Below are 15,216 nucleotides of genomic sequence, written 5' to 3'. Positions count from 1 at the left end.
AAGCCCGTAATAGTAAAGGAGGCCACGGAAAAAGGAACAAGAGGGGAGGGCCAAACCCCGTTCAGAAAAATGGTAAAATGTAACGATTTCGTCAACATTTTTCATGGGAAAAGGTTCGCGGAATGAGGAACGCCAATTGACAAGATTTTTATCTTGGAGCAAACCCTCGGAAACTAGCTTATTAAGATCGTTGAGGGAACACTTACTGTGTGTCCACTCCCCGGTCGGCGGCTGCGCTTCTTTCTTCTTCCCTTCCTTCTCTGATTTCTTAGGCGCCATCGCTGGATGCGCTCGCCACGAGTTGCTCGGGGGCTGCGGGGAGAGGGGCGGGGAGATCTGGGGGGATTGGGATTTCTTCGGGAGGAGGATGGCGGAGTGTGGATCTATTTGGGGATTTTTGCGGCTCTTGGCAAATTGCAGATTGGAAGCACAGTTTTTACTTGGCAGTTACCGCGGGGTTAAATAACCAGCGGTTGGGGTAAAAGTTCTACTGTTTCGAAGTTGAAGAGTCGTTTCAGGGAATATTTGGAATATGAGGGGTCATTTGGTGGATTGTTTAGACAAAATATTCGATTAATCATTTTTCATGGTTAATTATCCCAAAAAAGGGGTTTTTCGAATTCATGATCTAACTTCCATCATTTGTACCATCATATTGGTAATTTACCATGTGGACATTTTTATACTGCATGCCACGGTTTTTGGATCCTTATTTCCAATTCTGAGGGATTTGGATTCAAGGCTCGGGGGCTGCGGGGTACCTGGCATCGACTACTTATTTTTTTCAAATTTGTTTGAAAAAGTGAGTAAGGAAGAAAGATTCAAGACTAATACGACCCTCAGCCTGATTCTTTGATTCAACCTAAGGCTCGGGGGCTACTCCATATGGAGTGCGATTTTTCAAATCGCACGCCATATCAAAAATATAATTCGGGGCATGAGCACCTCATAGCTTCGACGCAGCCAAGTAAGTACTCGAAGAAGAACTTCAAGACGGAGCTTCAAAAGAAGCCGAAGACTACTTCGAAAGTACTCGATAAGCTTGCAGTACTCAGCTACGAAGAGCTCGGGGGCTTGTCAGACCCGGGGCCACGGGACTGTGTACATAACGTAGTTTAAAGAGGTTTAAGAGATTAAGTCCGTCTTATCTCTTATTTATCCCGTTTAAATAGGAGATAGAGCTAACCGATACAAAAGGAATCTACTCGAGATATGTTCAGGTACGATTCCTTAGCTGGTGTTGGTTAGTATTCTTGTAACCCTGATCTCCCGGATATATAAGGGAGGGCAGGGATCCCTCTCAAAATAAGATCTCTAGATCATACTACGCCGAAGGCAATACAAACCACCACACAGGATGTAGGGTATTACGCACCTCGCGGCCCGAACTTGTCTAAGTTTTGTGTTCCTTGCACCTTTGAGTTCCTGATCTCGGCGTCTCCTCACCTAAACTTACCACCTTGGGCATATCCCTTGGTGGGTAGCCGGTAAAACACCGACAAAAGGGTACTCAGTAGTCGATCTCACTGCACCGTATGTGATACAGGTAGGCGCCATCTCCAGAGTTGGGCAGAGGGTGGTAAAAGAATCTAAATTTTAGTCTAGATAATCTAAGGGCCGAGCTCTAGAAGGATCAAACTCTAATTTTATTTAATTATACACTAAATATATATAAAGATCAAGTTGGATTGCAGCTCCGGTTGGGTTGCAGTGTTGCACTCGAGCGGAAGGTCACGAAGGTTTGGTGATTGATTGCGAAAGATGTGTGGTGCATGGACTCGCACGAGTCAAGACTCGGGACGTCCGCCGTGTGCGACCGGGCGATCCTACCTCCATCGTTATCATGCAGTTAAGTTGGCCAATCGAGAGGGTTCCCTGGTGCGTACGCAACAGTATCAGCCAACCACTCAATCGGGTCGGTCAACGCTAGTTGTCAGTGAGAAGTGACTACTGACTGTGTTGCTCGGAAGAAAAGAGTACCGAAAATTATTCGGTTGCACATGAAAAACTTCGAGATTAAGATCTCACCCAAACGAGAAAATAAACCAGTATATTTGTTGTCTCGGGAAGAATCTCTAAAAGGTTAATTTGCTCAGATCTTCAGACTCCTGCACAAGCATAGTGTCAGTATGCCTCATGGTGAGTTGGTGACAGAGAAGTAAGTACTCGTAAAGTTGGTTGGTTCTAGGTAGAATAACAATACTTCTAATTAGTTAACACGAATTACTGAAACACCCTTCTTGGACGAGCCAACTACCGCGACCTCAGCTTCAATGCAACACTTGGTTTCGGCAAGTTCTCTTTCCAGATTAGCCCATGCGGCATACAATCAATTGGAGGAACTCGTCGTCTGCTAAATTCAGAACAAACAAAGAAATACCCAGTATCATGTTGGAACAAGATATTGGGTAATACAATGCAATTGGCGGGTAGTTTTTACTTTGTAGAAACACAATTAGGGTAGTTTTTGTTGACTATAATATTTTGTTGACAACTTTTTTTAAAGCTTTGATTGACAATTTTCTTTAGACACAAATATTTTATTTTTTTATTGGCGAGCCCGCAGTTTGCACTAATTGATTGTCACAGGAAACAGGCCACCAATTGAACCCGTTTTCACACACTCGCAATTCAAAAGGACGTGCCAGTTGAAACCGGTTAACATAATGGGCCAGAACAAACTTGGCCTGTTACAGTTTGGTCAGGAAATTTATTATTTACAACAAGTCTTAGCGGGCTATAGGATTTAGCCACAGGATCCTCGAAACGCTATTAGCGCCACTAGTGCTATTTTGTACAGCAGTGATCATAGCGGCAGTTCCGCGAAACCACTATAGCGTCGCCATAGCACCTCTGTAGCCCACTATTTAAAACATTGCAGGCCTTTAGACACTTGATTACTTGAACTGAATACTCCCTTAGATTCAAATGCAACACTTGATTTTGATGACATAGCCCTTAGACACGACCTTCAAATCCTCCAGCTGTTTCGTAAAAAAAAAAAAGAAATCCTCCAGCGACATGAACTTCTTTGAAATCCTGCCTTGGAAATAGAGCGTTGGAGTTGTGGAGTTGGAAAAATAATTTTTCACTTATAACAACTCTTTTTCAGGATCATATATAAAGTTGACTGAACTAAGGAACCAACCTTATTACAGCTGAGTGGATTTAAGCTGTGTCATCAAACAAGTGCAACACAAACACACACGATGACTATTCATGTTAAAAGCTTAAAGTACTAATACATATGCTTGCCAAGCCATCCTTCTATATGGTAAAAGGACCTGAATATGATTGCCAATGCAAAACCCACGCCAAATCCCAAGCCATCAAAGAGGAAGAAAATGATGGCATCAAGTCTGTCCTGCCACAAAGTATTGGGTTCTGGAGCCGATATGCTTTGGGTGGTTGAATCTGGACCTAGATTGTCACATTGTTTAGAAAGCTGAATTCCACATAGGCCAGCATTGCCTTCAAACGAGCTGCTGGGAAATGATAAGAATTGGTTTTCCTGTGGTATTCTTCCTGTCAAGTTGTTGTATGAAAGGTTCAACCATGAAAGAGAAGTTAGAGAGGTAAACTCCTGTTGAATTTCTCCGGGGAGAGAGTTGCAAGAGAGATCCATTGATTCTAGCCTCGTTAAGTTACCGAGTTGTGATGGAAGCTTTCCTGTGAAGTTATTGTGCGACATGTCAAGTCCATGAGGTGAAACAAGCCTTCCAATCGAACCCGGAATGGAACCCTCAAATGAGTTGTTTGAGAAATCAATTACTTTGAAAGCAGTTTGGATTTTGGTGATACTTAAAGCGGCATCTTTGAATGTGACAATAACAGTATCTTGATAGACTCCTTTCCATGTTGAATTTGTATGATGCTCTAATATTTGCCCCACATCGTTGCTGTTATTCATCATCTATTGCTCCCAAATTCTCAAACCATTCTGAATGCAACTCACCAGAGAAATGGTTGGAGGCCAAATCAACTATCTGTAAACTTGTGAAGTGTTGGTAGCCATCCTGAAGGTCCCTTATACTGCCGTGGAGTTGGTTAGATCTCAACACAAGAATTTGAAGCTTTGGAAGAGTACCCATCCATGATGGAAATGAATCCACAATCTGATTATTACCAACATCAAGAACCTCTAAATCCTGGCAATTCTCTAGAGATCTAGGTAGCGCACCTTCAATTTGATTTCCATTCAAATCAATTGTCTGAAGCTTACATCCTTCTCTAATATTTTCAGGTAGCACGCCATGTAACTTGTTTGCTCTTAACTTCAATATGCTCATCAGGTCAGCTTTTTTCATAAGACAGGATGGAATTGGTCCAGAAAAGTAATTGTAAGATAAGTCCATGATCTGAAGGTTGTTTAAACTACAAAATGAAAGTGGTATATGTCGACTTAATTTATTTTTTGACAAATTGATATAGATGGCATTTCTATGATACGTGCCAAAGTTAGTTTCAATGGAAGAGAAGTTATTATTTGAGCAATCCAACAAAACCAGGTCGGATGAACTTAGTGGTACTGGTATGCTTCCTTGAAGTCTATTAAAACTGAGATCAAGATGAAATAAATATTTCATCTGAACAATAGGCTACTTCTCTAAAGAAGTAAACTTGTTGTGTGAGAGGTCCAAATACATAAGGTGCTTCTCCCATACCCAGCTTGGTATGGCCCCTTCGATTTGGTTATTTGAAAGGTAGAGACCTCGAATAGTGTCAAGAAATTTTAATGATGCAGGAAATCTTGTAAGGTTGCAAGATGTAAGGTATATGTACTGGATTTTAAGGGAACGGGAGAATATCGTATCAGCTTCTTTTTCTATCACCTTCTTTTTCTTTGACTGATATCATATTGTTACCCAGGTTAAGGTAGGTGAGATTTCTCAACCTCCAGATAGAGCCAAGTTCTATGGTGCCTGTCAATTTATTTGAGTCAAGATCGAGACTTCGAAGATTCTTAAGCGGAAAAAATGATTTGGGTATTGGGCCTGTTAATTTATTATTGCTTAAATCAATCTCACATAATGGTGAGGATAAAGGAGCAGGAATGTCTTCCAGTGAGCCAACATGTTGATTGTTAATTAGTCGAACTTCTTGCAGGACTGGAAGAGCGAACAAGGACTTCGGAATTTTTCCTGCATGCAAGGGTAGAATACCAGTCAAAATGCTGCAGATTTTGGTAATGCCTTTTCACACTGAAGGGCCAGCACGAACTTGAAAAAAATTAGTGTCTCAGTCAATTGGAGCTAAATATATCAGCGTTCATCACCTCTTCAGAATAGATAACTTGGTAATACTTAAATTAATATAACCTGCCTATTATTCCTCAAAAGAGAAACTTCCCAAATTTAGTTTTGGGCATGTTTAAACTATATAGTTTGTTTGTTGCTTTTATATAACTGGTGTTCCAAAAAAAAAAGCTTTTCATTTTGCTGCTAAGCTACCTGGCTTGGACTGGGCTCGATGCTGGGCCTTTTGCTGCAGGGTTGTGTTGTCGATCGAAACCTACCGGCGAGCAACGACAGGCAACACGAGGAGCCGGGAGGCTTCCGGGACGGCTGGTGGGCCCCGGTCCCTCGGTCAACGGCCCAGCGATCTGGCGCACACCCTGGCTTGGAGTCGCTAGGCGTGCCACCTGATCCTGCACCTGATCAGGAAGGTGTGATTCGTGAGATTCCTGTAAGCACAGACACTTGTAAAGGTTAGTCCGAGCCGTGATCGGCTCATCACTCCTCCCCGGTATCGGCTATAAAGAGCCGATTGCATCAGTACCGGATCGGATCTTTAGGATAGGCAATATATATATATATAATAATGAGATAAAACTTGCTTTATAGATACCAATCTAATCCAATCTACGATAACTAAGCCCTCACTACACGATCGGAACATCCTACACGTGATTGAGCCTAACGAATACGCAAAGCATCGAAACAAACAACCTAAACAAAGATCCTAAAAACAGCTGAAGAGTCGATTCGTAGGGAAACCTCTACTCAGGTAAGATCCGATACTAACATACTGCCGGAACTTTCAACTCGTTTGCAAGGCCTAATCATGCACATATCGAACCAAATCTCTAATGAATAGAAACTAGCCATAACAGATTGGATCTATTAACATAAACAAAGCAAGACGCAGCCATCGCATCCACGATCGAGCACGATGACTGCGAAGCGCGCAAGAGCAACAAACAGAGCATGATCACGATACAAACAAAATAACATTACTCTATGCGCGCTATGATAACTAATGCTACTCGCCGTCTACAAGGCTTCAGAACGAGCAACATATGAAACGAACAAGCAAGAGCAATGCGTCCCCGATCACGCAGAGCGTGATCGGGGCCGCATGGCACTTACCCGATGAAAACCCTGGAATAAGGCAGGCGATGCGCCGTGAGTTGTTGATGAATGATCTCTCCTTCTTGTTTATTCGTGGCACATATTTATAGTCCGTAGACTTGTTCTCTTTATCTAACCCTAACCAAACACGACACGAATCTTAACTGCCTAAATCTGAGTTTACACGGCCTTACTAGCCCCAAACACCCGTACAGGATCCGATCCGCAAGCTTACCGTAACCATCTCCTAGGCCTATCTTGCTCCTCGGCCCACTCTTGGCCCGTCCAGAATATGGCGATAACACATGCCCCCTGGTTTCGGCGATGGTAATTCCGAAATCATTTATTTTAAAATCACCTCGACCCTTCGGCTTCCGATCCGTATATGCCTTTTCGACTTCCAACCGATATGACTGCCCTGTACCAATCTCCTCGGGAACTGTCACGATGCCGATTCACCTCACCCTTTGATTTACCTTTATAAACTTTCCCTCGGCAACTTCCCCAGACATCTTTCTCTCACGGCCATTATCAATTACACTCCTCTTCTTCTTTCGCCATGGCTTCTTCTTCTTCTGCTTCCTCCACCATTTCTTATGAATCCGAATCCTCTCGAGAGCCAACCCCAGAATACGACCCAATCGCCGCTTACGAGGTCCGTGCCCCCCTGCATTGGGATGCAGAGGAATGGGACTTCCGTTACCAGTCAGAGGATGATGAATCCCTGACTGATGGCGAGGATCTCGCACTCCTCCTTGGGGCCGAGCTGGAGGAAGATGAAGACGACGCATCTTGGGGAGAAGACCTTTCTTCCTTGGAGGAAAGAGCCGATTCCTTCTCCTCCGAGGATGATCCGATGGCAGGTACCTTCCTTTTTGGCAGGTCATCGGACGACACTTCCGACGGCAGCGAAGGAGCCGAAGACGATGACAGCTTTACCAGCGACGACAGCGGGGACGACGACGACGGCAGCAGCGATAGCGGTAGCAGCGGCACTAGCATTGCTCCGCCGTCCAAGCGCCGCAAGACCTCTGGCGTGTACTGGTGGTAGACCGTAGTATCCCCACTAGGCCACCTTTAGGAGTAGTTGGCTCCTCTTTTGTATTTACTGCCTCGCCGTGAATAGAATCTACTTTTGTATCAGCAACTCTTCTTGTGCACAATAATCTGTTTAAGAGCCGATGGCAACGCATCGGCCTTAGAATATACCGATCCGGATCCGAAATAACCCTTCAATTTACTTTACCCTCCGTTGGCCTTTCAATCCAACGCAAATCTCTGGAGATTCTGGGATCCAGGTTAACTCCGATCTCCTTTTGCTCACGAACCCTAGCCGCAAGATCCTCCCTGGTCCTTGAGACACATATCCGATCTTGCGCCACGAAGCCTAGATCCGCTCTCCAGGGTCTCGATTCAAGACTCCCGATGGCGGAGTCTTCGCGCACCGCCGCCGCCGTCTTCGGTCTGAAGGTAAACTCCGACCCCCATTAATTTAACACAGCATCCGCAAATTTTACTGCGCGGTTAAGTAACTCTTCCCTCGGCAATCTTGTTTTTCTTGGGGTTTTTTCAGGCTTCCGATATCTTCTTGCCGCACCCTTCTTCCCCCAATTCTTTCTGCCTCGGGCCCCGTTCCTATGAGAAACCCATAGATCTGATCTCATGTGAAGCCAATCGAATCCCCTTTGTGAGTTAGGATATAGACCTAGAATCTTGGTCGGATAGCCTCCGCGCTTGGCCAAATCCCCCTGAAGGCTGGGCAGCTTGGTACAACAGAGTAGCGAACGCCTACCAGCCCTTATGGGAATCCATCGAGATAGCCGATGCTCTGTCTCTGTCCCTCTCCCCCCTTGAAAAAGATGAGAACCTTCTGAAGACCATCGGCTATTTCTGGTCTGACGCCTTGAATTGTTTTCTCTTCGGGCACAGCCCGTTGGCACCAACACTGCTGGATGTTGTGATGATCACCGGCTTAGACATATCATCAGCCTGCCCTTCTGCTTACAGCCTCCCTGTAGTCCCTTACAAACTGTCCTCCAAAACTGAATGCACTAACTGGAGCACATACCTGGGCCAACACCAGAAAAGCAAGGGCCCTGTATCGGAGAAGGAGCACACAGCCTTTCTAAACCTATGGCTCGAACATTTCCTCTTCTGTGGCTCTTCCCTTGCCCCGACCAAGAACTACCTCTCCTTGGCTTATGAGCTGGCCAGGGGTCAATCTGTTGGCCTTGGTAGACTATTTCTTGGGGAACTTTACAGATATCTCCATCTGATGACTTCTAGCCTTCTTTCTCAGAAGAAAATTAGAACTGGTGGCCCATGGTGGTTCATCCAGTTGTGGGCTCGTCTTTATTTCCAAAGTTCTGACCCTAATTTCCCTTCCTTAGTTGGCAATTCCTTCCCTGATCTGAGTGGGAGACAGATTAGGTGTACTAGTTTCGGGCAGGCTTTGTACAGTCTCCCTGGCGGGAAATTGAATCCTCCAAATGCTTCCCGTTGGTTCAAGATTTTCTATAAAGGCCTTGATAACCCAAACTTTCTTCCTTATGCTGATTCTGAACTCTTCGAGAACCCGGCTACCTTTCGGTTGGCCGATATTGCCTATGATGCCGACACTAGGCGTCTTTACTCCATTATGATTCGGCCCTGCCTTCTCCCAGTTGGCATGAGTACCTCTAATCGGATCCTCAAGCCTGGTTATGAGTTTTACCAGCCGGTCGTAGCAGCCCGGCAGTTTGGTCTTGCGCAGGTGCCTCCCCACTTCCTTCTCCACTTGTTAACATCAAACAGGGTGGACCTCCCTGATGCTTTGACCACCCAAAGGTGCTACAGCCTGTTTACAGACCTTCCCTTATCTGTCCCTGCCAATCTTACCTTTACTTCTTCGGCTGTCGACTTTGAGGGATGGTGGTCGATGTGGAAAACTCACATTTTCCGAAGGGCTCTGGGTCCGATGCTACAGCAGATCCATTCCGAGTATGACATTCCCGCCGGAGAGGTACCGCCTTTTGATTAACGTTTCTTCTTTTAACTTTTGCTAGACCCTTCCTGAATCCATTTTTTTTGCAGCAAGAAGGTGGCCCAGAGCCGATGAACGATGATGGATCGCCCTTTTGTTTCCTGGCGGTTGCTCCTGTGGTCCTCTTTGGCAAGAATGCGCCTCCTCCTTCAAAAAGCGTGATGCAGATTCAGCCGAGCACTGTTAAGTTGACCCCCAAGCGAAAACGACTCTCAGAAGCTGTTGCCCCCCGGGCTCGCGCTAAGACGAGGAAGATTCTTGTCAGAAAGGTCCGGAAGGAAGCTACGCCGTCTTCCCCTAATCCATCATCTCCAGTCACCAACCAGGTTTGCCCCTCCTCCTGTTTTGCAATCGGACTTTTGTTCATGTCTCCTTTAGCGATGCTCTTTTCTCTTGTAGCCTGCCGTTGTAGAAGTCTCCAGCGGGGAGGAGCCCCCATGCCAGAAGGGCTCATCTTCGGAGGTGCCAGAGGACGTGGATGCGCCCATCAGGGCCTTGATCACTCTCCGTGATCCTGGTGCAACAATCTTGGAGGACCCTTCTGCATCGGCTGTTGTCCCAGCCGCTTCGCCAGGCCCGCAGGCGCCGATCGTGACTACATCCCTTGTTGGCCCCTGTCTGGAAGGACCCTCTACCGCCTCAGCTACTGCCGATTCCCCTGCACGAGAGGTACGTCCAGCGGAGCCGACCGCCATCTCATCGGCTGTTGCTCTCGCAGAGCCGACTGTTACCCCGTCGGCTGTCGCCTCTTCTTCTGGAGGTGCGGTTCATATGGCCTCTTCCGCCACCGTTCGTCCCTCGGAAAGGATGCACCCCCGGGAGCCGATCGTTCCTTCGTTGGCCATCACTACTTCCCTTTCAGGATAGGTATGGCTTTTTTCTTCGTAATTACTTTGGTCTTCTCCCGCGATGCCTTGCTCACCCTCTTTTCCTCCAGAACCTGGATCTTTCAGAGCTCCTTGCGTTCGATCCTGCCACGATCGGGTCGACCATATTGGAAGCCAATGACTCTCCCTCGGGCCTGACCAGTACTGCCGATCAACTCCTCCGCATGAAGGGTCTTCTATCGGGTCCGATCTCCGCCCTGATTCAGGATTCCAGTGCAGTCAAGCAGATCCTTGATGAGGTCAACTCCCAGCTCCCTGTGAGCCTCCAGGCCAAGCTCTTGCCGGCCGGGTATCTTTCTTCCTTCCAAGCGAAAGTGGCAGAAGCTCGCCGCAGGATCGAGACTCGGCGTTCCCAATCGCTCCTAAGGACCATCATCTCTGAGATGTGTCAGTCGATCAACAAGAAGAAGGCCGCACTCGACGCTAAGGTTGACACATCTGCTTCTGCCCATCGGCTTCGCCTCTTGGAGAAAGAACTGGAAGACCTTGAAGCTAAAGTCCGGGCCACCAAGCAGCGCATCCAGGAGGAGAAGGATCTCATCACTGGTTCCAAGCAGGAGGCAGAAATTTTGACTGCCGAGCTGAAGACGGACTTGGCCGAGCTGAGCAGCTTGAGCAAACAGGTGGTGCCAGGGGCGGACGAAGAGGATGAAGCGGTACTTGCTGAAGTTGACCGCATCCGCCTTGATGCTATTGCTGCTATCGACGCTTTCCTTCAGCAAACCTGTCCAAGATAAACTTTATGTTTTTATGTAGTGAACCTAAAGTCGATGGTGACACATCGGCTGTTTGATAACTTGTACTGTTTGACTACCATAAGCAAACTTCTAAAGTCGATGACACTGCATCGGCTGTTCTAATCCCTTTTATTAACGTACGAGCCGATCACGCTCATCGGCCCTTTTTCCGTTTCCTGTCTTGCTGTGGTCAAACGTCGTCGACTTAGCCTTTGCCCCCTTTCTTAGCTTACTGGTTGCATCGGCTTGTTGCCTGATGGGTGCCATCGGCTTCATTGTTTGTTAGCCCACATACTTGGGAAGTATTTCTTAAGGTGTTGGCCGTTGACTGCTACTGGAAACTTGACGCCGTCCAATTCTTCCAGCACGTACGCGTTCCCAGGTAGGACCTGGTCAACCCTGTACGGCCCGTGCCAGTTTGGGGACCACTTGCCGTATGCGGCGTCCTTAGTTCCCAATGGTAATACTGCTTCCCAAACCAAGTCTCCTACTTGAAACTCCTTTGGCTTAACCTTTTTATTATATGCACGGGCTACTTTAGCCTTATTCTCCTTAATCTTCTCTAGTGACCATAGCCTGAGTTCCGTGAGATCTTCCACATTATCACTCATCAGAGTAGCATATTCTTCAGCGGATAAGTCATTCTGGAATTCTACGTGCCTGGACCCGGCTGTAACTTCCCACGGTAGCACGGCTTCTTGCCCGTAGACCAAATGATAAGAGGAAGTTTTTGTCGCCCCATGACAAGATATACGGTATGCCCATAATGCTTCTGACAAGACTTCGTGCCAGCGTCTGGGGTATTCATCGATCTTCCTCTTAATCAACTTGATAAGGCTCTGATTGGATGCTTCAGCTTGCCCATTCGCCTGGGCGTAATAAGGAGACGACCTAATCAGCTTGATACCCATATCAGCGGCAAACTTCTTGAATTCTTTTGAAATAAAAACTGAGCCACCGTCTGTCGTTATAGTCTGTGGGATCCCAAATCTGTGAATAACATGTTTCTTGACGAACTGAATCACATCTTTGGATGCTACTGACTTCATCAGGACCGCTTCTACCCATTTGGTGAAATAATCTGTGATAGCTAAAATGAACTGATGACCCTTGCTAGACGGAGGATTAATTTTGCCGATCATATCCATGCCCCAGCCTCTGAACGGCCATGGTTTAATAATGGGATTCATTACGGACGCTGGTACCATCTGGATTTTTTCGAACCTCTGGCATGCCTGACACCCTTTATAATACTTAAAACAATCTTCAAGCATAGCGGGCCAGTAGTATCCTGATCGCCTGATTAGCCACTTCATCTTGTGAGCTGACTGATGAGTCCCGCACGTTCCTTCGTGAACTTCATGCAGGAGCCGATTGGACTCGGTCGGCCCTAAACATTTGAGCAACAGTCCCTCCAAGGTCCTGTAAAACATATCATCTCCTATCAGGACGTACCTCATGGCTTTATATCGTATCTTCCTGGGTGCCCCCCGAGCCGAATCCTTCAAGTAGTTGAAGATATCGGCTCTCCAATCTCCCTGGTCCAGGAAGTACACCTGATGACTTGACCCATCGGTTTTGTATCCTGAAGCCAGCTGCGCGAGATCATTGGCCTCTGCGTTCCGAGCTCTAGGTATCCAATAAAAATTTATATACCTGAACTGGGCTATCAGTTCCTGGCATTGCACCCACAACGGAAATAATAGCTCACTTTCACACCTGTAGTCCTTTGTGAGTTGGGAGATTACCAATTTTGAGTCTCCGAAGACCTCTACAGCTTCAGCTCCGGCCTCCAGAAGCAATTCCATGCCTTTACGCACCGCCTCATACTCTGCAAGGTTATTAGTGCAAGTGGCAGGTAACCTAATCGAGAAAGAGTACGTTGCCCCCGAGACGATACCAGCAAGATGCCGATTCCACATCCATCTCCACAGACGGATCCGTCGAAGTACATAGCCCAGGCTCGTACGGAAAGCGCTGCTATATTGGTATTAACCCTCTCAGCAATAAGATCTGCCAATGCTTGCCCTTTAACTGCCTTCACGGGTTCATATCGGATGTTGAATTCTGATAATGCAAACATCCATTTTCCCAATCGGCCTTTCAACACAGGAGCCGATAGCATATGCTTTATAACATCCGATTTGCAAATGATGATTACCTCAGCCGATAGCAGGATGTGGCGAAGCTTGGTGCATGTAAAAAATAAACAAAGGCAAAGTTTCTCCATGTCAGAGTACCTTGTTTCGGCGTCCAAGATCCTTCTGCTGAGATAAAACACCACCCTTTCCTTGCCATCGTATAATTGTACTACCACCGAAGCAATGGAGGTATCACCGATCGATAAATATATGTAAAATGGCCTGTCTTGCTGTGGTGGCACCAACACAGGTGGTCTCGACAAATATTCTTTGATTTCTTCGAATGCCCGTTGTTGTTCTGCCCCCCAGCGGAACTCTTCATTGGTTTTGATTTTCACCAATTCCATAAAGGGTTCAATCCGCCCAGATAGGTTAGAAATAAACCTCCTGACGAAGTTAATCCTGCCAATAAGTTGCTGGAGCTCCTTCTTGGTAGTGGGTGGCACCATAGTACGCACGGCTTCCTGGCTTTTGAGGCCAATCTCTATTCCTCTTTCATGAACCAGGAAACCCAAAAACTGCCCAGCTGTTACACCAAAGGTGCATTTCTTCGGGTTCATCCTGAGCCCGAACTTTCTAGTTCGTTCCAGGACCTGCCGTAGATCATCCAGGTGCCCCTCGACCGATGCTGACTTTACTACAACGTCATCAATGTAAATTTCCACCAGATTGCCGATTAGATCATGGAAGATGTGGTTCATGGCACGCTAATATGTAGCACCGGCATTTTTCAAACCAAAGGTCATAACCACGTACTCGAACAGGCCCACCGCCCCGGGTACTCTGAATGCAGTTTTATGTATGTCTTCAGGGGCCATGAAAATCTGATTGTACCCAGCATTACCATCCATGAAACTCAAAATCTTGTGGCCGGCAGCCGCATTGATTAATATTTCTGCAACAGGCATTGGATACTCATCCTTCGGAGTGGCCCTATTGAGATCTCTGAAATCCACGCAAACCCGCCACCGGCCATCTTTCTTCTGTACGGGTACGACACTTGAAATCCATTCGGCATATCTGCAAGCCCTGATAAATCCGGCTTCTATCATTTTCTCTATTTCCTTTTTTACTTCGACCAAGACATCGGCTTTCATCTGACGTATCCGCTGTTGGAACGGTCGAAATCCACTTTTGAGAGGGAGCCGATGCTCCACTATGCTCCTATCTAGCCCAGGCATCTCTGTATAATCCCAGGCAAAGCAATCAGCATATTCCTTTAATAGAGTTATCATCGGCTCTCGCAAAGACAGATCCAATTTCTTACTAATGAACGTTGGCCGCGGCTTATCCCCAGGACCAATATCTATTTCCTCAAGGTCGTCAGCCGATGTGAAACCGTACCCTAACTTCCCGTCCTCTGTTAGATCAATGCTGTAGATAGGAAAAAAAGATAGCAAAACGATTTCCAGCCGATCGTTAGTATCGGCCGATCCACATATCTCATTACTTTCCAAGTTTTTATGAAAAGAATAAGGCCGGCTGTCGGCGCTGGCCATCCCATAACAACTACGTAAAACACCTGTCATCAAAAATTCAATTTTTTGGGGCCGATTGCGCGAATCGGCCTCAATAGGTACATCATTATGACTTTCTTCATGCAACTTTTCTATTCTGTAAGGCCAGTGGATAAGACCAGCCTTACTCCGTTTTTTGTAGCCTCGATGCGATCATATCCTTCTAAGCTCATCCCTGAAATCGGCTCTTGATCCTCCGCATCCCAGATGCTCATGGCAGCATGCGAAATCTCGATTGAGTCATCTGCCTGAACTACTTCCACTTCATCTCCATCCCACTGGATCAAACATTGATTCATTGTAGAGGGGATGCAACAGTTGGTATGAATCCAGTCCCTTCCGAGTAAGATATTGTAGGTACTTTTGCTGTTGACGACGAAGAACGAAGTCGGGATGATCTTGTTCCCGATGGTGAGATCTACACTGAGGACACCCTGAGCTTCCGAAGTCTGCCCGTTAAAGTCACTTAGCGTGACATTAGTCTTGATCAGGTCTCCGGTGGACCGCCCCAAACGGCGCAAAACTGAGTATGGCATAATGTTGACTGCTGCCCCCGTGTCCA

At 46.6% G+C, this 15,216-nt stretch overlaps 1 pseudogene; it reads right to left on the bottom strand.

Moving 5' to 3' along the window:
• Positions 1-3,238: 3,238 nt before the first annotated feature.
• On the bottom strand, positions 3,239-5,028 carry LOC112880142 (annotated as a pseudogene).
• Positions 5,029-15,216: the final 10,188 nt, after the last annotated feature.

The sequence above is a fragment of the Panicum hallii genome, chromosome 2 (assembly GCF_002211085.1).
Source record: "Panicum hallii strain FIL2 chromosome 2, PHallii_v3.1, whole genome shotgun sequence".
NCBI classification, from domain to species: domain Eukaryota; kingdom Viridiplantae; phylum Streptophyta; class Magnoliopsida; order Poales; family Poaceae; genus Panicum; species Panicum hallii.
The sequence above is the reverse complement of the archived record's forward strand: the minus strand, read 5'-3'. Positions and strand labels throughout refer to the sequence as shown.